The sequence below is a fragment of the Camelus ferus genome, chromosome 7, assembly GCF_009834535.1.
Source record: "Camelus ferus isolate YT-003-E chromosome 7, BCGSAC_Cfer_1.0, whole genome shotgun sequence".
NCBI lineage: Eukaryota > Metazoa > Chordata > Mammalia > Artiodactyla > Camelidae > Camelus > Camelus ferus.
In genome coordinates this window covers 70,178,812-70,196,717 of record NC_045702.1, presented here as the reverse complement: position 1 = coordinate 70,196,717, position 17,906 = coordinate 70,178,812, and the positions used below count along the sequence as shown (strand labels likewise).

Below are 17,906 nucleotides of genomic sequence, written 5' to 3'. Positions count from 1 at the left end.
CAAATCAACTCCTCCCTTCTCCAGATAAAAATGTTATAATGCTTGTTTCCCGAAAGAAACATTCAAAACCAGTGCTCATGTCAAGTGGAACTATACTAATTATCCTTCAGTGCCTTAGGAAATGTTACCCAGCACACTGACCAAAGGCAAACGGATCTTATTTGAGAGGAGGGGAAGCTTCTTCAAGAGTCCTGGCAACATTATGAGTTCACTATTTCCAGTGATCATTTAATTGCCCGTAACTCATTCCAGCCTCACACATCACTTTAAATTCTGCTATAACAGAGAGGTGAAGCGGTGTTGATGACGATGATGATAATAATAATAGCTAGAGTAACTAAAGATTAATCATAAGAATACTGATAAAAGATTTACTGATGACTCTTCTAGTTTTATCCTGTATATTCATTCTCATGATTTTATAATGTATGGATTTTCCTTATTTTTCTAGATTTTGCCTAAAATGCCAAGGAACACTGTCTGCCTAATTACCCTGGTGGCTGGAGTTTCAACTTTAGAGCAGTCAAGTCATGACAAGCCAATGGGCCACAGTTAAGGAGACAAGAGTGGCGTAGGTGTATTCCTAAAATGCCACTGTATGTGAGGCTCAGTGATGCCTCTGTACTGAACAGTGGATATTTCCATGACTCAGTCCCCTCATCTCTCTGATGGAAACATACTCACCACCTGCCCTACTGATAACTGACTGTGTGTTAGGAACTGTGTAAGAACATTCCATGAATGAACCCCACTAACCTTCCCAATAACCTATGTGAAAGGCTAAGAAGGGAACAGAAATAAACAGGCTAACACTGACAACATTCTCAGGTGTGTAGCACTGTTCTAACAAAAAGACACCTATTTCTTAAGAAAAATCAAGATTTGAGAAGAAAAATGCAGCACAGAGGACAGAAAAAAGCCTCTCTAGAAACTGCTAACAAGTTACTAGGTAAATCGCAAATTTATGGAACGTGAAAACCAACTTCCTACGTAGGACAGTTATTTTTCTAAGCAAATGTTAAGGGGCTTTGAATCCATTCCAAAGCATAGACTCAACTCCCCTCAAATGGAAAACAGAGACAGTGTGATTCCAAGAGCCAATCTGCGTTAAAAACAGTGGTGATCAATAGTGAACTTGGTATCTGTATGCCAAACAGTAGGTGCTCCAGGTATGCATAACTAATACAACAGTCTTTCTGACTTGTTTTTCAAAAGACCTTCAACAAGTTGCACTTGACATTCACAAAAGAGCACATTCTCTGCGATAATGCTATTTCTCGCTTTAGTTTTAAATTAAATGTGACATTCATAATTTAATCTCTACACTAACCAATTATACACCACAAAAATTGACTCCCAGTAAGCCATTTTCTTCATTGATGTACCTTAGAATGAGGGTTTCAGATAAAGCTATTAGAAGCCTCTGTCTTTCTTTTTAGTAGTGTTTCTTACACTGGGCTTTGAAGAAAAACATCCAACTTGATGATGTAACAAAAACAGAAGTAAAATGCTAGTATTTTAAAGTTCTATTTGACTCATATGTTCTTAACGGTATTTCCTCAATTATGACAGTTTCATGACAGTTTTATGATAGTAAATTAAACTAACTGACTCCCCACTCCAGGTGATTTCTGTTTTTAATTTTAAAATTTTATTACAAAGAGCGAAGTAAAATAATGGATAATCCAATTAGTTAGAACTTGTGAAAGGAAATCTGTTTCCCCAGCAATGGTCGAATTCCCTTACATTTTTAACTGAGTATTTTAATACAAGTATCAATGAAAATGTTCTTTATTTTAATAGGTCCACCTAAATCATATACTAGCAGCTGTAAAAACAAAACTTACCACACTAATTCTGTAACACTGTGCTTATAATGCACATATTTTAATGTCTTTTTCTAGTAGCTCAGTACTTACTTACCCAACACTTTTAACAAATTATGTAAAAAGTCAGAACCAGAAAAAGTGTTTTCAATCCTAAAAACAAGATTTTCAAGTATCTTCCTACTCTTAATAAAACTCCAAATATTAACAATAATCCCTTCCCTTTCTATTTTAAAAATCATGGGGTAATGTCAGGAACTAAACAGAAAATCTAATAACTAGAACGTCAAAAACTAGCTCAGTGAATAATTACTGAACATAAGACATCAGAGTTGTAGGTGTTACTGGCAAAGCCTCAGACATAAACACAAACACAGAGATGTATCTTTCTGTCTTTTTAGGGTTTTTTTTTTCCATTTCTTGTTGTTGTTGTTTTTCTTTCTATTGGGATTATCATGTATGAATATGTTGTATCAAACCTTACTCATTTAAGTACTTTTAATTTTACAACCAAATCATGAAAAATTATTAGCCTCACTTTAACATTTTGATCTTCTAATGGAATTCTTTTCTGCATCCAAAGCAACTGGTCCAATTGGTTGCTTACTAGGAAACTGGAGATGTAAATTTAAAAACTAAGGAAATATGAAGCACACTTGGGATGACGTAAGCATTACTCACTACTACTGTTACTCACAGGTGTTTACAGTTATATAGTAATATTTTTCATACATTGTCTCCTACATAATCTGAGTTCATCCTCTCAATCATACTATATTTTAGATAAAAAGTAGGTACCATCTTCTTTTGCGGATAAGGAAACTGAAATCACACAACAAAATCATACTGGAGACAAGAAGATGATTCAGAGTTGTCTGTCTTCAAGTCCAGTATTCAACCACTACCTAACATCTTTATTTATAGAACTTTACATTTTCTTCTGTTCCTTACTAGCAAGTAGACTTATGATAACCTTTTGAATTAAGTTCTGATTTATGACACTTCAATTCACCTAAATTCAATCTCAAAAAGAGCAGAAAAATGACGCCACAGCAGTCCTCATTCCCACACACATACTGGAGCTATTAATCAGTCACATCAGTGATGGTCATAAGCAGATCAGGTCTTCTTTCTCTTCCAGTTTTAATGAGATATAACTGACATACAGCACTGTATCACTTTATAGTGGACAGCATAATGATTTGACTTAAATACACCATGAAATGATGACCACAATAAGTTTGGTGAACATCCATCATTTCACATAGATATAAAATTAAAGAAATAGAAAAAATAAAATTTTTTCATGATGAGAACTCTTTTAACAGCAGTGTTAATTATATTTATCATGCTGTACACTACACATCCCTAGTAGTTATTCATCTTGTAAATGGTAGTTTGCACCTTTTGACTGCCTCCATCCAATTCCTTCCCTCGACCCCATGCCTCTGGTAACCATAAATATGATTTGGAAAAAGATTTTTTTTAAATCTTTACAAACTTTTTTTATAATCAAAATATTGTGGAGTCTTCCGCATAACAGCTCTTAATGTTTATGGATTAGGAAAGTAAATAACAAGCAAACCTGCTAGAAAATCTGTAACTAATTGAAATGACTTTCATTTTTATTTATTATTCATCTGTGATGAACATGAGATACCTCTAAGGGTCCAAAGCCCACACGCACACAGTACTTTCATACATTTTTATTTTTCCTATAGCCTGGCTTTTATAACCTGCTGATCATTACGAATATAACATGCAATTTTTGGAAATCCATTAGATATAAACCAATGAGGCTCTATACTAAGGTTAATCTAATTGAAAAAATATACTGAAGGCAAATTGAGGAAAGGTCTTCAGTAAGTTCAACAAAGCTAAAGACCATCTCTAATAACCTCAGGGAGGGGGACTCTGAATCATTTTTACACTTGTCTGCCAGGAAATGCCTATGAAAAGACCATGCCAAGGTCTCTTTATATTCTCAGATCCCAACCCAGAGCCCAGAAAATTATAGGTACTTGAAAAATTCAGTTGAACAAATAACCTGCCAATAGTCAACAAAGAGCCAGCAGCCATGGGTCCTTATCAGTGAAAGTTCTTGCTAATAAGAAGTCTTCTGGCCTCTGTCCTTAGCCCTTTCCAGTCTGCACTCCTGGAATCAATATTTTTAAAAACCAATATAATCCACTAAAAGTCCCTGTAGAGCTATGTGTCATTTTCAAGAAAAATTCCCAAATTCTTTAACATGACATTCTGTGTTGCTACCAAAAGAACAGAGAAAAAGTAATTTCTCTCTACTATGGAGTTTCCCAGGATCTTGAGTGTAATTGTAACAGCCACAGTCAATACAGACCATAAGCTTATACACCCATTTGCCAGAAGAGTCTCTGAGTTCTTTAAGAGTAGCAAGCTTGATTTAAACATGTGTGTATCTTCAGGTCGATCACTATGCCTGCCACACGAAAGACATTCATTAAGTGTTTGCCGAACAGGAAGCTGTCATTGTTTAAATATCACACATGCAGTTAACTCTGATGGATCTGTCTTTGCAACAGACTGGATGCTGCTTAAGGACAAACATGGCAATTGAATTCATTTATCTTATTTTTCTCAAAACTTATTACACTATCTGACACAAAATAGATGTGCAACAAACCTTTGCTGAATGGAAAAAAAAATCACTGAGTAGATGCATGATGTATTAGCATAGGGATGTTTTGAGATAAATAAAATATTACTAAGTAATATATTCTTAGGAGGCTCCTTATAATATGTTAGGAGCCAATACAGTCAACTGTTAAAAAGGAAATCACAACCCGCAATAGAATTTTAGTTAAATCCATTTCTACTTCTTCATTTCTTTAATTTCTTTAAGAGCAACAGAATATTAATTTAGCAATAGTGTTATGTCCAGAAAATAAAAGACACTGAAGAGCATGCACTAGAAGAAAGTTAGATCTTACTGCCTCCAAGTTCAGCGACTTCGCCAAACAAAGCTATATGTGAGCCAAACATGATTAAAATTAAGAGCCTGTTCTTCAAAACCAGATCAAGCTCATATAAAGACACCATAAGAGAACTAAAATTATAGCTCCACTCAGTCAGGATTCAAGGGACTAACACTTTAAAAATATTTAGTAGGTCCCATCCCCTAAAAACACAACAAGCAAACAAACAAAAAACCAATGCTGGAGTAATGCCTTCCTTGTATCCCCCAAGTTTCTCCTCATTAGTAACTGGAGCAGTAGCAGCTAAGAATAGTTGTGTCATCTGGTATATTTCTCCTAGTAAATTGATTTTCCTCGTTAAGGCACATTTATGTGGCTACAAAGCTTTTCACACACACACATACACACACACAAAGACAAAATAGATAAATATATCAAAACCTATACTGTTCAAGTCAGTGCCAGAGTTTTCCCTAGGGTAGAAGTAGTCTAAATTTGCCTCTTTTAAAATTATAATATACTAAAAGCTAACTGCATTTTCCTGCCTACAATGACTTTGTCCAGGGCAGGAAGGCTGTTGGAATTATTTAGCCTATCCACAAGGTCTCCTTGAACGTGTCTATGCACTTATGATGTGTATACTCAAACATACACACAGACACACACCACGACCAGGGACCAGTTTTCAATTTCTTTACATATTTACAAGATCTCACCCACACTGCTCGAGATCTTTCCATGGTCTGCGGTAAAAAGATAAAAGGCATTAAGTATAAAGAAGCAAAAACTAATGTAGATGTCGCTTGTTTAGCTAAGAATCAGCATATTAAAAATGAAGACAGTACTGAGCAATGGACACAACCTACAATTTCAGACTGTGTGGAGTGTACGAATAAGAAAAGGCTGCTAAACTAGGGAGTCATACAGATTCGGGTTTAAATCTCATCCCTGGCACTCACCCACCAGTAGTATCACTCAGACAAATTAATGAATGTCTATGAAACTGTTTCCTTCTCTATAAAACTGGAATAAATAACATTGTTGACACTGTAAGTTTACTGTGGTTTTTAAATCAAACAGAATCTCTAAAACAGCAAGTTCTCAATATATATTTTATCCCTTCACCTTCTTCCATCTCCTAATTAATTATAAACTTTAAGAGGATTTAAATTTCATTCCTGATCTAATAATCCCATTTCATATTTTGGACCTAAATCTCTAACTGAGTTTACAAAAATATTAGCCTTTCATGAGACCATGAAACATACAATGAGCTGTAAAGTTCAGAGGCAAGGCAGTGTTTATGCATGAAAGAATTCTCAAAAACACTGTATTTTTCATTTTCTATTGTTTTATATATCAATTAATTCATCAATTAATTTATTGACTTATCCTATTAAATACTTAAAGTACTCCTCCTTAAATTTTACCTAAAAGGCACATTTAAGGTTTTGCTAAAACGATGTCTTAAAGTGTAGTTATGGATTATTTAAAGATTAGAGCTGAATTAAGAGCACACAAACCTAAGGATCTAAACCAGTCCTTACATCTTTAATCTGGTTGCACGCTCTCAGTATTATAATTCTCCCAGCTGTAAAGCGGTAGGACAGATATAACTCAAATGTCTACTGAAAATAATTTTTCAGATTTTCTCAGTAGTTAATAATCTAATTATGAAACAGACACCTTTATAAGTTTTATTAACAGTTTAGAGTCATAGATAATTACCTGTTAAAAATAAAACCTATGTTTTTGTATTTCAACATTTAATCTGAACACTTTTGTCTATATTTTGCTCTCAACGCTATGAAGTGGCTTCAGAGAGAACCATGCTTATCTAGACTATAATTTGCATTAACTCAGGGACTTGCACAGCTCAAGGGAACTGCTTTCAGACCTGCTTAAGGTCAGACAGCTGAAGAAAAGCCAATACCCCACAACGAAATTTCAAACATCCTGGGAATACTCCCTTCATCTCTGTGGGATCAATTTGGGAACTCATGACAAAAGGGGTCCTAAGAGATCTACTTATACCATCACCATCTCATCTTTCAGATCTTATTCTCTTAATCATTCTAGAATGTTTGGAGAGAGAGACAGATGGGGAGAAAATATGCATGTGTGTGTCTGTGTGCCCACAAACACGCACACATACCATAAGCATGAATGGGAGGGAGAGGTGGGGAGATGAGGTTAGAAGCAGTAACACTGGGACCGAGCACACACAGGTAGAAATAATTTCCATGTTCAGTGCTACCATGGCTATATCAACAGTATGAACTTATACACAGTGGCAAGCTTCCAGAAGGAAAAAAATAAGATAAATAAATATAATGCCAAGCTATTAGCAAAAATATATCCTATTATCTTTAATTCCTCCAGAAGTAAAACTGCCTCACTATTCATTCACAGTATTGGTCTACTGAAAGCCTCAGTACAGGAAAAAAACAGAATGTCCTGGGCTGTAAGGGCAAAATTCTGATGGTCCCTCTTCACGTGCATTAAATCATTCAAATGTAAAGTCTAAAATCATTCTCCAAAAACTTTTCTCAACTGCTTCATCTTCATAACGAGTTTGTCATCAAAGTTTGCTATGAGGTTTGAATAAGAAAAGAAGAGGGGAAATGTCTCATATAGTGCATGACCTAGGGATTAATTGGGGATTAATTAACATTATGTGAATCTAAATATCCTTGAAGTAACAATAAATGAATTTAACTGCCAAGAATAAGAAATAATATCATAGAGTAGCACATAATACACTAGACTAAAATACAAAAGGTTTTAATTACCTAACCTCTCTGAGACATTACTTCAGTAGACAATATTCTAAGATACAAAACTAAACAAATTTAAAACACAGCTAACAGTGGACATGGCCGCCATGAGTAAATCTCGTAATGCTAGAATAAACACTTTATTTGCTCAGATTCAAATTTGCTATGACTATTTCACTTCTCTGTTAGACAAAATTTTCTTTGTGGATTTTAGCTAATTTATATCCACTTCTAGTAAGATTTACTTTGTTGCATCTTTTGAAATAAAGTCCATTTTTTCATCCTCATACACTAACTGGCATTAAGTCTTTTATAGTAGCAATCGCTGAAAGAATATTCTTCTGTCAAATGCACAAGATCTGATTCAGCAAATCAAGTAACATGAAAGAGATTTTCATTACATAAAATACAAAATTTTCCTTTGCCAAATGAACTCAGTGCACTTATTTTTTTCTTCACTTTTTTGTTTTGTATTATACACATCTACACATTCCAAATCAATTTTATGAGCCAGGCTCATCCTGAATTTATTGAAGAAAAAACATACTTTCGCAAAAGCAAGGATTAAGTGTGCCTTAAAATCATACTTAGTGGCACAGTTAGGAAATAGTTCATTGTACTATGAAAGTCAATCTTGTTTTAAAACCACACATCAAACTTTCCAGAAAAATTTTGCAGCACTGAAAAGTTGTTTATTTAACGCTGGATAGTTAGGATATCAAAATATTTTGATATATGTTAAATAGATATTTGTGCTTCCAATATCTAAGTTCTATATCAAAACATTTTAAACTGTGCTGTTCTAATCTTTTATATAATGAAAGCAAAGCCTTTAAATATGGTACGCAAAAATAAACTGTTTAGCTCTTTTTTTACTTCAAGCCTTCCCCACCTCTCACTACACTCTCCACCATCCCACCTTCCACAAGCACCATTAGAGTGTAAGTTTTATTTATAATACGTTTTTCCAAAGAAGAGAAGAATCCTGGCTGATTTTAGTTACAGATCACTGACAGTTCAATTCTACAGTAGATTTCATGCCTTGTAAACATTTTTAAACACAGTTTGACATATAATTGGTTCATCTTTTCCTGAAATAGGGAAACGAAATTCCCAATTAGAGTAGACTGGCTATCCAAATATTTCCTTGTTATTGTCAGTTACTATTATTATCAAATTATTATTAAAATAACCAGCTGTTACTGAATACATGCTATCTGCCAAGCAAGTGGTGTATTACATACACTATCTCTTTTAATCCCCAGAAAAATCCCAGGAACAAGGAGTCATGATCCCCGTTCAGAGGGGAGAAGGCTGAGGTACCGGGAAGCCACGTCTCTTACGCACTTTCACCACACACCACATGGGTACAGCCAGAAGAAAACCCGTGTAGCAAGACTCGACATCCCAAAACCTTAATCTTTATTTTATATAGCCCCAATGGTAAATCACAGAATTATACATAGTTTTGCTCTAGCTTTCAAGTTTTTAAAAGTATGATTTGTGGTTCTTATATTTAAATGTCAAAAATTCCCATTTTCAAAGGTGACTAGAAATCTCATACTGGCTTCATAAGGGGAATAAAGACAAAAGACTTTTAAGAAGTTCCTGGGCTAAGCTCACTGTTCTTTCAACAGAATAATTAAGCAGTATAAAGCCTTTCATATTTCACCTTGATTTGTATCTTTCAATGAGAGGGAAAAGAGTTTTCATTCATTAATTAATGTGCACATTAATGAGATAATTTGTGGGTTTTATTAGTTTTTCAAAGGCACTGAGCTCCTCAAGAGAAAACATTTCATGGAAACAAAGTGCACTCGTGTTATTAAAACTACCATTTTTACCTCAATGGATAAAGACTTCATAAGTATATTCATTTATTAGGATTTTAATCAGCTTTAAGTTCAAATCCTTCACAACACGAAGGGAGGAGGTATCCAAACCGAGACACAAATCCTTTTATCAAAGAGGTTTCTAAAATCCCGTTAAGACAAAAGGAAGAAAGGGAACTTGAGGAAAAAAGAATCTAAAATAACTAGTAATCATAACTGCATTTTAAAATGGCCTTTACAGACATTTTCCTATATGCAAATTAGATGTTTAGGTTTATTTTTAGCTTTCTACAGTAGACCACCTGCCCATACCTATGTTAAACTGAATCAAATAATAGCCAAAGTGATGTGCTTAAAGCTCATGTGGAGAGAAAACAACATGGCCAAACGCCTTCATATCAGTTGAAACAAAAGGAAAAGGAAATTGAACAAGAAAAAATAGCAAGAAATAAAACACAAAATGATTATGACTGGAGGAAGTTAATGGCCAGAAAACAAGGTCACATGAAGGAAAATTATTCTCAGTAAGAATAAAGTTCATTACTTAGGAATTCTTGATGTGGTGCCCTCTTTCAAATTTGCTCCATCGATAATACACTTCAATTTTTTCTTATGTAACACTACATTTTTCATCTTATTTGATTTTCACAAGTTCACTGTGAGCACTTTTCATGTTTCCCTGTATGGTACAAGAGTAGCTTACTCTTACACAATGTCATATGTGCAAATAAGTGGCAGAAGCAGGACAAGTCACAGGTCACCTTACTAATTAAATGTTTTTGTAGTTCACTGAGTTCAATAAGGCGTGTGTGTGTTAGAACTGAGGTCTGATTATTGTCATTATGCACCTACTACTTTATGTACAATTTCTCTGGATTTTTCTCTACAAAGTACTTAGGGGAAAATTTGGTAGACAATCTTGAGGCAAAAATACACAGCTTAATTTCAGTGCTAGAGGAACATCATGGGAACTGAAAACTAAATGAAGGTAAGGAAAATGCAACGCAAGGCCATAGAAAATATTTATGTACAAACATAATTTCTACCTGCATATGGATAACACATAATTCTTAAATCAGATGAATTGCTAAGCTAAAGGAGATGGAGCAATATTTCTTAAGTAGCTTAAAAGCTGCGAAAGTTGTGACTCCCTACATCATAAATGCAGACCACAAATGTTTCACAAATTTCATCTTCAGTAAGGTGCATATATTGACATCTCGATAAAGTATACCCTAGAGGTCTGCGTTTAAAAGTAGCTAACAGTTCTAGACACTAAGGCCTTTTAAAAATCAGTTTCCAAAATCCTTTCCTAACAGTCCCAACTGTACAACTTTAACACATACAAGCACATTACTAGTACTATTTTAAATGTGTGATTTTAACTATATTTCACTTCTATGGACAATGGCAGTGTACTTTCCATCAACATCATAGGAATTATACATGGGGAAAAAAAACCTTTGATCATTATTGATTCTCACACTTGGGAAAAGTATAATAAAACTGAAAATGCAGCACTGGCTCAGAGCTGCTTTTCTAACAAGGCTTAAAGCATCCTCCAGTAAGTCCACTTAAACTGAGGGAGCAGCATGGATACGAACAAGAACTATAATGTGTTAGTGACCTGGACATTGAGTCCATGGCAAACCTTGGGCTGGCCATGAAACATCAATGTTTCATACTATCAGTGATTACTGTCTGACTCAAATCACCACCTCCACAGCTGAGGCAAAATTCTCTGAATCCTCCTGAGCTTACAGCCTGCTCAGCTCTGCACTCATGTCTAATTTGTTTTTATCTTGAATAAACCCCTAGATAATTCTCTACCCATGCAAGTCTCCACTACACAACTGAACTCTTCGTTTTGGTGTTTTCCCAAGATGGAAGAAAACTCATAATGGAATAACTAAACACTAGGTTCACTAGGTAAAACTGGTGAGAATATTCACTTTATAAGTAAAATGGAACATCAAATTTTACAAGAAAGCCAAGCATTCTTAAACATTCAGCAACTCAAATGTTGCAAATTCTTCATCCAGCTACACACATACAACATATACACACACACACACACACACACGGGGTTTAGAAAACCCCCTAGTTTTGTAAAGCTCACTTTAAAGAAAATGTTGTCAAGTCTCCACTTTCATGTAGGAGAGATTGACAACACTAAAGAAAATACATGTTCATTGTTAGTTATAACAATTCTGATAACGTCGCCTTCTGGCACAGCACAGGCTGTAGATTCATATTTAAGATCCTTTCTATGATAGCTTACAGTTGATAAGCATGTTACTGACTGCAATATATGTGTTCCCTCTATGTGCATATATAAATTTGTGACCTCACATCACTAAAGGTCAGGTGTTACCATGTTTGTGCGGACCGGTTCCTCTGCATTCAGGGCAAACTCCCTTCCGGCTATCACAGTAGTAATATCCTTTCAGAATCCTAAGCCTCTGCATCCAAGAACTCAGATCAATCATTATGCTTTTCAAAAACACCAAATAACATTTGCTTATTTAATAAGTGCCTCATGCTCATTGTAGAAAAAACTAGAAACTGCTAATATGCAAAATAATCAAATACTCTACAGCCTAATATCATAAAGTGTATCTTACACCTATACACTTTCATATTATATGCATATGTAGAGATATTAACATATACATTTAATTTATAAATATTTTATCACACTAAAAATATACTGGTTTAACCTGTTCTTGCTCATATGACGGCAGAATGTGAATATATTTGCAGGTCAATAAAATATGTGGTACCATAATTAATGATGACGATTTTAATTAACCAATCTGCTATTATTTAATAACAAAACATCTAAGAAACATAGAGCTTTTTCTACACTGCAAGAGAAGCATTTTATTTTAAAAACTACTTTGTGAGTATTGTTGAGACAAAGTATCTTCTTATTTAAGCTTTGTACAGGGTGTGTGTCTATGTGCATGTGTGCCTGAGTGAGTGTGAATGAGTGTGTGTGTGAGTGAGTGTGTGTGTGTGTGTGTGTGTGTGCGCGCGCGTGCGCGTGTGTATGGTAGGTGGAATGCTGGTTGGGGAGGAGGGCCGAGAGGGACTTTATTCTTTGATAAGCTGACAAAATGGTTGCACTATCTGTACAAGCTTCTCCAACTGTCAGTTGCCTTGTAAAAGTGTTTTAAACATATTTTGAGGAATATTCAGACAGTTTCGCTCTTTATGGATAGGGCCATCCATCTTTGGCTGATGACACAGACACACGGGGCTGGGGGAGAGAGTGATGGACTCTAGGGCCCTTTTGGTTTCATTCTTAGTTCTGTATGTCCATACTCTCCACTCTCACCCCACAAATACACACACACACACGCAAACGCCAAGACATACAAGACATGGAGAAGGCCCCCACACCTAGGGTCTCCTTCCCATTCCCTCAGACCATCACTGACCAACCAAAGTCACCAGCTTTGAAAAGAAGGGAAGCCACGCACGCTGGACAGAGTACGATTGAACATTTTAGGACTGCCAACCGTAATAGCTCGCTTTCTCCTCTTTTGTGTCGCTTAGGGAATTTAAAACAGGGATTTGGAGTGGAGAAATAGAACATCTCACGAACTAATTTGGAATTAAACCACATCAATCTTTTCCAAGCCAATGTGAACGTGTAACAAAGTCAAAGTGGGAGGGCCAAACTCTCCTCCCAGGGCCAGTGAGCTCCGCCCTAAATCACAGGTGGGCCCAGACCTGTCAGATTTGCTGGTGCTCTGTCAGGGAAACATGGGCGCTGCTTGGTTTGATAGCACCAGGTTGGCAAACCGTTTTTAAAAAAATACTGACTATAAATAAAGACTCCATGATCATTTTCATCTGCTCTGTAAAATTTACTTAGGATAAATTAAACTGGCGATGTTTTAATATTATAAATTCATTATTTAGTAATCCTGAAATTTATAAACAGATAAATATTGTACAAATAAAAATCTTAGCTCTATAAAGTTAAAAGAGAGAGACAAAGTCCTAAACTCTTCAAATATAAAGTTCAATATCTGATAAGAAGAATCCTAATGATTCCTATTTCAGAGAAATGAAGCCAGGATGTAACACAAATGTGCAAAAATGCCCAGGTATAAAGAATGGACACTAAGCAACTTATACTGCAGTGAAGCTCACACCTTTAATACACAGAGCTGGCTGAACAAAAGGCTGTCCGAAGATACTACACAGGCCTATTTTAGATTCCAAGCTTCCATAGGTCATGACTATGTGTATTAATAATAACAACCACAATAAATGACAATGATAAAGCACTCCATGCATAACATATGATGCCCACTCAGCAGTCAGGCATTGACTTCGATTGCTTTTCCCTAAATTGTTGGCAAATTTCCATGCAGCCATACACGCCTCCCATGAGAGTTCTCTTCCCTAACAGCCCTCCATTTAAAAGACTGATAACTGGGGACGGGACACTTCTGCTGACTTGAGAAGAGAAGGGAGCTCCTTGGCCCACACATGAATGAAACCCAGGTATGATCCTATTTGAGTTGTGCTGTTTATTTTCCCAAGCACTTTGCTCTCACAATTATTTAGAATAGGATTTTGATAATTATGGAAAGGTAAAAGGTAAAATTAGAGTCCATGTTTCCTTATTCACAGGCTAACATTTCAAATTACCAAGTGATTTGTTTTCCAAGAACTGAAAGCAACATTGTGAACCCAAGTCAGTAATATCTTTCTTGCACCTGAAGTCATTTGAAACATGATTTTTTTCAGCTTCATATTGTGGACAGAGTATCAGAATATAACTACATCTCAATTACAAAAAGATAGCACTGATACAGTCTATCAAAATTCTGCTAGGGCACTATCAGGAAGAAGGGACAGTTCTTTGGACACAATAATGAAAAACAAAATCTATCCTAAAGATGCTGCACTAAGAGAGAGGCCAAAAATCTCTTACTTAAAATTCAACAAAGGGGCTTACTGCTTTCCAAGGTGGGGAAACAGAGAGGGAACACCATAATCAGTAGATGCAACAGGGGTAAGTAAAAGATACTAAGAAATACTTCAAAGAGACAATGTCTTAGTCCATTCTGGCTGCTACCACAAAACTGGGTGGCTTATCAGTGACAAACCTTTATTTCTCACAGTTCTGGAGGATAAGTCCAAGATCATGGCACCTGGCAGAGTCTGTGTCTGGTGAGGGCCCTCTGGGGTCATCTTTTCATTGTAATGTCACAAGGTAGAAGGGGCGGGAGAGTTCTCAGGCCTCTTTTATAAGGGCATTAATCCCATCCATGAGGGCTCCACCCTCATGACCTTGTCACCTCCTTATCCCCCCTCCTAATACCATCACATTAGACATCTCCTCTTTTTTTGCGGGGCACACAAACATTCAGACTATAGCAGACAGTTTCCCCAGAGTTACGTCTCAAAGAAAAAAATGATCAAAAGGAGCATGATTAAACAACAGATTTCAGGCAAAGGGACTTGAAGGAAAAAGGCTTTGACAGAAATGACGGTATGAGACAATCTGGAAATTCTTCACTGGATCACACGACTGGGGTAAAGAGTTCAGCAGGAAAGAGCCTGGAATGAGGCTGAAAAAGTTGTGCAAGAACCAGACCCTGAAAGACTAATTTTGCCATGTTAAAGAAAGACAAGACATGACCTTGGCTCTGATCTCCTCCCTATGTTTGTGTTAGATTTTAACACTTTGTCTTCAGCTTTGCCAACCTCATGGTTGCAAAATGGCTGGAAATTGCTGAAATCGTCCTTATTTTTATCCAATAGGAGAGTAAGGGTCATATTCTTACAACTATCAAACAATATTAGAATACTCTATAATCAAGCACAGATCTTAACCTTGATTGGCAAAGGCAGAACGTATCTCCAATCCTGAACTGAGTTGGCTTAAAACAATTAAAATCCATTACTAAGTAGTGGGTTCTGGGCCTGGGATCTGTCTTATCCAAACCTTATGACTGGTACAGCAGGAGAACTTTGAGAAGGAGGAAATAGGAAATGAGTGGCAAGTAGGCAACTAGCAAAAACAGTCTCTACACCTCCCCTGCAACTCCTCTGTATTTTAAAGAAGTTTGATATAATCATCAGGGAAATGCAAATCAAAAAACACAGTAAGACACTAACTCACACCAGTCAGAATGACTATCAAAGATAGCAAATATTGGCAAGGATGTGGAGAAAAGGGGATCTCTTGTACACTGTTGGTGAGAATATAAATTGGTGCAGACAACTGTAGAAAATTGTATGGAGGGTTCTCAAAAAACTAAAAATAAAACTACCTTATGACCCAGCAGTACCACTCCTGGATATTTAATAAATAAATAAATAAAGAAAGAAAGAAACAAACAAACAAACAAACAAACAGCATTAATTAGAAAAGATACATGCACCTCAATGTTCATAGCAGCATTATTTACAATTGCCAAGATAAAGAAGCATCCAATCAACAGATGAATGGGTGAAGGAGATGTGATATAAACACACACACACACACAAACACACACAATGGAATACTACTCAGCCACAAAAAAGAATAAAAGTTTGCCATTTGTAGCAACATGGTTGTACTTGGAGTACATTATGCCAAGTGTAATAAGTTAAAGACAGACAAATACTGTATGATATCACTTATATGTGGAATCTAAAAAAAATACAACAAACTAGTAAATACAGGGAAAAAAGGCAGTCTCACAGATACAGAGAATAAACAAGTGGTTACCACTGGGGAGAGGCATTATAGGGGTGGGGGAGTGGGAGGTACAAACTACTGGGTATAAGATAGGCTCAAGGATATATCATACAACACAGGGAATACAGCCACTATTTTGTAATAACTATAAATGGAAAGTAACCTTTAAAATTGTATACCTTTTAATTAAAAAAAATTAATAAAGGAGCTTGTTAATATTATACGGAGAGAGAGAAACAAAGGACAGAGCTGGCCCTATATAAATGAGTTTACCTGGTGGGAGAGTATTTTCTTAAACACCATATAAATAATAACTTGTCATTTCCTAATGATATATCCTGGAGATTATTCTCCTTTTTACTTCACCATGTAACTTGGGATATACAAGGCAATTCTCAGGGACCCACCATAAGTAGCATCAATTATCTTCCCTCGGACGGTGACCACTGCTACAATAGGAATTTAAGCTGCAATTTTCCTCGCTTAAGCAATTACTTTACATGTAACGGATCTCAAATTTTAACGAGTAGCATTTTCTAACGCACCATAATATAGTAAGAAATTTTACTTTAATTTTATATTTAACTTTCTGCTTTCAGTATACGGTACTCTTCTAAGAAATTACATATTGGCTCTTTTAAGTGTTCTCTTCTTATTAAAAACATTTATGGTTTACTGGTCATTTCATATATCTGCCATCGGAAATTTTACTTTCCATCACTATCAGTTTTTCCAAAGGGTATGAGCAATCAAAAATCACTTAAATATTTTACCACAAGAGTATCTCAGTACCCGATTTGTATACTTTTTAATAATCTTTCTCCAGATATCTTCAAATGTTACGAGAGTCAGTTTTACATATTTATCTATGTATTTAAATAAAAGAAGCCAAGAGCAGTAAGAAGTCATAAGAAACACAAGTCAGCCCATGTCTATCTGCATTTAGTATTTTTCATTAAAGCAGGGATGTCATAAAGAATGTTGCTCTCTTATACTCTCCCGTATCTCCCATTTCTCAATGCCAAGATGTAATAAGAAGTTACTGAACAACATTAACGCCAGAAACACCACCTGCTTCAGCCATCTGCATAACTGCTTTTTAAGGGCTCATATAATGGTCAGTATACCAGCACCTAAAATAAGCTGCTACTGTGATATCCAAAAACAGAGATTTTTAAGTCTTGCACTAAGAACAATACTTATAGGGTACTGGATATTGTATCTTGATAGGAGTCAGTGTTACACTGCAATAAGTATCAGTCAAAACCCACTGAGTTTCACATCAGATTTGTGCATTTCATTGTATAGAAATTGTATCTCAAATTAAACACATAAATACACACATATATGAAATACTTCCCCAAAGTACAATATCTTATCACTGTGATGTTGCAACTGCATCCTTATAAAGCACTCACTCACTCCATTAGTTATCCCCATGAAGAAGTATGAGTGTGAAAGGACTGAGCTGTAACGTGCTTCTCCATTTCTTCTCTCGGATGTGTAAGTGATTTGATGCTGCTTTGCCCTCTATTCTTTTTATTTTCAGAACCATACATTAAAAACATTTTTTCTAGTTTTTGTCAGCCATACATTAGATTCATTAAAATAACTTCCAAGTTAATTAGGAAATGTTAAGTAGTCCAACAGCAGTGACACAGCTTGGAGGGAGGAGGAGATGGGATGCAAATCTGGATGCCAAATGCCTAGTTTCCTAAGGAGGACCTTTAACACTTTCTGTCTATGTTTTGTTCCTCTACCACCACACTATACCCTCCCCACCAACTTCTGTCAACATTTTTAATCAGTCA

General features: G+C 35.8%; 1 protein-coding gene across 11 annotated transcripts in view; it reads right to left on the bottom strand.

Moving 5' to 3' along the window:
- The window catches only part of CACNA2D1 (calcium voltage-gated channel auxiliary subunit alpha2delta 1), a 426,371-nt gene that overhangs the window by 255,091 nt on the left and 153,374 nt on the right, over positions 1-17,906 (bottom strand). The window lies entirely within an intron of this gene.